The following is a 6,417-nucleotide window of genomic DNA, read 5'->3' on the forward strand; positions in this document are numbered from 1 at the left end:
TTTGAGGTGCTATCTATCTAGAAATTTGTCTCATGAGCTGAAAAAAACTCGACATTTTTTTGGAATATCAATTCCATCTTTAACATTGTCCTTGCACAACATTTCACAACCTCAACTGTGTGAAAAAACGGGTCCTATTTTTGGCTTTTTTCAACTTTTTGCAACTGTGCCACTCTAGAATTCATGTTTGTGAGGTCTATAATGCTAGAGAACTATCTTTAGTAGTCCTCAACATGTCCTGATGCTTCTAGGGAGAAATAAATAGTAAAGTTGTAAGTTATGACCAAATTACAAAAATTGTCAAATCCTGTTTTTTAGCCAATTTTAGCTCTTCTATGATTTTTTTGGTGGATTTCATGATATCCAAATGCATTTTTTATTTTCTATGTCGCATATTGTAACATAAAGCTAATATTCCTTGAGTTTTGGGGCACCTAATACCCTATTTTGCATAGTACACAACGATGGTTGATTTTTTCAATTATAGAAGAAAATGAAACATTCTAGTATATCAAGTATAGCTTTTTCAATATTGTTAGTTTCTTGTGACAACTACATGCATTTTGTAGGTACTAGCCATATTTAGTCATAAGGATCAAATTTGACTAGATATTGAATAGTTTCTATGGGATTCTACAACTCATAATGTTGAACCCAGTTTTTTCATGTTTGTTGTATTTAACACTTCATCTTTGTCCCCAAGATTCCCCTTGGTAAGAGATGTATTATTCTTTTGACATGCTCCATGGCTCCTTATGAACATAAAGGACAATAGGGAACTAAGAAAACATGCATATATTATTCGTATTGAGTCTGGCTATAGAAACTTTGATGATAGGCTTGTAGAATGGTAAAAATTCAACTTTTTTGTACCTATTTATTTTGGAAAAACAAAAAATAGTGAGTGAGAAGCAATCATATGTTCTGATCACCAACCCATTGAAGTTAACTAGGGAATTTATCTCAAGTCCTACAAAAATCCCAAATATTGATTTTATGCAACAAAACGTAAGAAATGACTGTTTTGATGAAAATTCACTGGTCCATCAAATTTGGAGGCTTGGTGTGACCAAAAGATGAGAAATTTTACAAGTTTCTTATTTTTTCCATGTGTAGTAGGCCTTGAACTATAACCTCATGAAAGGATTTTACAAAATGAGTGGATCTACTCTGGTTTTGGAGGTTTTTTTCAAAACCCTGAAAGGACCCTTTTATGTCCTGTTAGGTTACCAACCTAGTGTTAAACTATTGTTGTCGTTAATTCAATGCATGATGCATGTATTTGTTATAAGATTTAAAGTTATGTTGTCTTTAAAAATCATAAAATATGTGTTGATTGTAGCAAACATGGATCCTGTGGAAATGAAGGAGTTAAAAACCAAGATCAAATCTCTGTTGGTCACGTGCATATGTGTCCTGACCACGGAGGAGATCACCTTTTTATTGGAGAGTGAGACGCACAGAGATCATTTCTTTGATATGGAGAGTGAGATGCACCTTTTTATTGGAGAGTGAGACGCACAGAGATCATTTCTTTGATATGATAATTGAAGCAATTCAGGCACACTTCTCAACTGTAGAAGCAAAGACTATGCGTAGGCTAATAGATAGTATTAGGGGCAATATGGCACAATGCTTAAGAGACTTGGGTGTTGATACACTAGCAGATGTAGATCTAGCCAAGCTACAACATTGGACTAATATATGGCGTGTAGAGAGGTCAAAATCAAAAAGAGCGCGCAATATTGATACTCAAGATGTCCATATCCACAAAGCTAGAACCATATTTTATTCAACAGCCTCCTCTCAAGATACAGTAGGTGCAAGATCAGATTCAGAAGCTGGGACAGATCATTTGCTACACACCCGGTTTATGTCTCAGTGTGCCTTTGGTGTTTACCTCACACCCGAAGCTTTCAAACGTGGTCAAAAGCTTGGGAAAGGATGCTATGGAGTTGTATCAGAGTGCACAATTGATGGAGTCACTTGGTTGCCGCCAGAGGTGCAGTATGCGGTCGAAGACTTCAAAGGAGATGCAACAGAGAGCTATCAATCTTTCGCTCTAGAGGTGAGCATGCAATTGTTCCACAGGGGCATCGTTAGATGCATTGCACAAACACACCAAGAGCCCTGGTCCCTTGTTTTTCCTCGCTTCAATGAAATGGATGTGGGTGACATGTTAGAGTGTGTTCCACCACCCAAAGGAAAGTTCTCTAACATATTGGCGGCTCAAAAAGAAGATCCTTGATGCCCTCCCACAGAGCAAGAGTTAGAGATGTGCAAGCATATGCTCAATCGGGTGCCTTCTTTTATGGATGCTCTGGTGAAGACCATGGCACATGCACATAGCAAATTATACACTGTGACTTGCACCCATGGAACATCATGACTGACTTCACTAAGGAAGGTATGCCACGTGTGGGTGTCATTGATTGGGGGTTGGCACTGCGAGTTGGCATTGAGAAGCGAGCAACCAACATCAAAGACCCCACAAAGCATGCCCTAAGTCCTTGGAGGGCCCCTGAGCTTTGCAACCCAAAAGCTGCTTGTCCGTATTCAAAAGCCACTAACACATATGCAGTTGCTTTCTGCATTGAGCAACTATGTGATTGGTGCAAAGATTTTTCAGAGCATTACAATGTGCCATGGCAAAAGAGAAAGCAAACTGATTGCGGCATGATTTCCTCTATAATGCAAAAAAACTACTTACAACAACCACCTAGGCAGAGAAAGACATTGTTGAATATGAGTGAGCATTTAGATATGTTAGAGCTCTACTCGGAGATGTGTTTGCGTCTGCTTAGTGAGATGATGCCTAGATTTTAGTTTACTCTGATCACCTGTGTAAACAGTAGTCTCTTTCGGATTATCTGACATATGTAAATGGAGCTTTTTGTATATTCATGGACCATTGAGTTAAATTGTACCATTTTATAATGATGTAGGCATGGGGCAAATCAATTAATACACAATGTGATGTGTCGTGATATTTTCTGTTGAATTTGTGAATTTGTATCCAGAAGTAAATTCTTTTTGTAATAATGGAGCAAAGCGATCAATGTGGTGCATTGTTATAGGTTTAGTTGAAATTTGGACGCTGTATTTGCAAATAAAGTCATGGTGCACAATGATTAATACAAAGTGTGGTGTGCTGTGATAACTTTAACCAAGGTGTACCAGTGGATTTGCAAACGTATCTGTATGCAAACTTAAGTTCTGTCGCACATTGAGAAATTGTAATTGTGTTTGTGACAGGTATGGACGAGCGTGAAAAATCTAAAAAAGCATACAATCGCTTGCGTGCACTTGCTGATGCAAGTGGCCCGAACGACCAAGCAAGAGTTGCTACAAGGAGCAGTGAGTGGGCACCGGTGAATGACAAATAGTGGAAAAACATCAACAGAGATGTCACCACAGAGATGGTGAAGGAAGCATGGACAAATGTGTCTGACTTCTCTATCCACAAGGAAAAATGGAAGCTGGATATGTGTGTTGTGTCAGCCATACGCACGCATGCCGAAGCTATATACCTTGCCTGCACAGGGAGTACACTAAACCACACAGACTGTCCCTTGTAATTTACAAAAATGTATACGTCCAATTTGTTCGGAATGAGCTAGTGGACCTCAGTAGCAGAGCCCCCAATAAGAGTGTAGTGAATATCCGAAGTGAGACAGCCACAATATCACGAGAGGAGCTTAGATATGCATTGGATGGCTCCGCTATGCAAACACATGACGCTGTGGAATTATTGCAAACACAACTTCATACCTCCACACAAACGACAGGGGAAGGATTTGCATTACATTCAATTGTTATGCACCTCAATGAAGTGTTAACATACAATGTTATCTGTGTTGACATCGTTGCCGAGTACAAGGAAAATCATCCACCTCAAGGTTCGCATTTAATTCAAGCAAAGAACATCCACCAAGCTCACAGAACTCCAATTATTTGATTGTCACCTCTTTCCCTTGCTCTTGGTCATCTTCATTCATATCCACAGTCCACCGTGGTCTATCTTCTTCATACCTTTCAGATTGAATATTGCTAAGTATCCTTTGATTGCAATATAGGTAAACCAATTTCTCGGCCCGGTCACTGAGAAGCTGATTACGAATAGTCGAGTGTCCATATTCTTGCTCACTTTCTCCGATTTCTGTGAGATTTGGCGAGCTTCGCAGGTCCGCTCAAAGAGATCAGTCTACTTAGATTTTTGATTCAGGCTCATTTCGGCCTCTATTCCACTACAGACGGTATTGCACAGGCTATTTCGTCATTTTGTGCAAAAATTTTGTTAGTGCCTTTTTTTGCATAACAGGTCTCTTACAGTCTTCTACAGTTTGTGCTATAAAGCACGTTTTGTTCCCGCTTTGTTTCTTCTCTTTTCGGGCAGTTTTCACATCAGGTGGTGCAAGCATTCGTATGGCCAACAAAAGCACAGATGTGTTCAAGATGTTTGTTGCTGAGGACAGATTGAATGGGGACAATTACCCTATGTGGGCTTATATGATGCAACATGTTCTTGTGTCAAAGGGTGTCTGGAATATTGTGCAGGGCATTGATGTACGTCCTGGTTCTGAGGATACATGCGATGTTGAGGATGTTGCAGGTCTTGCTGCAAGGATTGATGTTGTTAGAGTTGTTTTGCCTATGGCAGAACACGCTCGTTGGGATGTAAAAGATGCGCAATCTCATGCATTGATTGCGTTTTCTAAGAAGAGCACTATTACTCCTCACATTCGTTCAGTGAAATCTACAAAACAGGCTTGGGATATTCTAGCTGGTCTTTCTGCAAGTTGCAATGAGGCTAAAATTGCATTGGTCCGTAAAGAGATGGAATCAAAGATTATGTATGAGGACGATGACATGGACACTTTCCTTGCTGGTGTCAAGGATATCAATGAGCAACTTATTTCTGCAGGTCAAGTCATTTCAGACAGTTCCCTTGTGTAGACTATTCTTGATGCCTTGCCAGACTTTTGCTAGTACTTGGAGACTTGTGACCCAAGGAAATCCTAAAGTTGTCAAGTTTGATGCATTGTGCACATTGTTGTTGCAAGAGTCACTTTCCAAAAAAAGACAGGACTAGACACCGTGCAGTTGAACAGGCTTTTATTGTTGCTCAAAGAAAGGGTGGTAACAGCAATGTAGCCACTTCTTGTGGTTCTTCTACAAGTGGAAAATCACCTGATGTTGATGCAGAATGGGCTTTTAGTGCAGAGTATACCTATTATCCTATTATCCATGATGCATGCATGTTGATTACTGCAGATTCACATGTGTGGTATTTTGACAGTGGTGCTAGAAAGCACATTACCTCACATCGTGATTTGTTCACCTCTCTTGAGTCTGTCCCTCACAGGAATTCACTTAGTTGTGCCAACAATGCCTATTATCCAGTTCGAGGAGTTGGAAAGATTGTGCTTACTGCTACTGCAAATGGAAGTTCTTTCACACTTGTTGATGCACTTTATGTACCTGGGATCAAGAAGAATCTTTTGTCTATATCTGCACTTGCTAGATTTGGTCTTGTAGTAAAATTTGTGGATGATAGATGTACAGTATATGATCTCAGTGTCGGTGATGAAATTGTTGTATCTGGCATTTTATGTCGTGGGCTGTATAAGCTTACTTTGTATGACAAGTGTGGGTTGAATTTTGCAAATGCAATTGTGGATTCAAATGCTATCTCAGATGCAAAACTTTGGCATGCACGTTTTGCACATCTGAATTTTGCCAGTTTGCTACGTTTGCAAAAATCTGATATGGTTGCTTCTTTGCCACCTCTTGAAGCACATGTCAAACATGTTTGTGAAGGTTGTATTTTGGGTAAGATGCAGCATTCGAAGTTTCCAAAGGATGGTTAAGTTAGGGCCACATACAGGTTGCAGCTTGTACATAGTGATGTTTGTAGACCCATGCAAACTCCGTCCTTGGGCAATTACCTTTACTTCATGACTTTTGTTGATGATTACTCCAAGCATGCATGGGTATTTCTGCTTAAAGCGAAGTCCGAAGTATTTACGTGCTTCAAATAATTTTTGGCTATGGCTAAAAATGTCTTGAAATGTACTATGGACACCCTCTGTTCAGATCGAGGGGGGGAGTATACGTCTCATGAATTTAATGCATTTCTGGCTAGTCGTGAGATAAAATGCCAATGTACAGTGCTTTATACGCCTCAGCAAAATGGTGTTGCTGAGAGGAAAAACGGGTCACTTACAGAAATGGCACGATGTATGGTCAAAAGTCGAGCTTTGTCGAGCAGGCTTGAGGCCATCATGTGTGCGACTTATGTACTAAACAGGTGTCCTACGAAAGCTTTGCAATCTATTACTCCATATGAAGCATGGCATGATAGAAACCCTTCTATTAAGTACATGCGTGTTTTTGGTTGTTTGGCATATGCTTTGG

Source organism: Adiantum capillus-veneris, chromosome 29 (genome assembly GCF_014529385.1).
Source record: "Adiantum capillus-veneris isolate H3 chromosome 29, ASM1452938v2, whole genome shotgun sequence".
In the NCBI taxonomy this organism is placed as follows: domain Eukaryota; kingdom Viridiplantae; phylum Streptophyta; class Polypodiopsida; order Polypodiales; family Pteridaceae; genus Adiantum; species Adiantum capillus-veneris.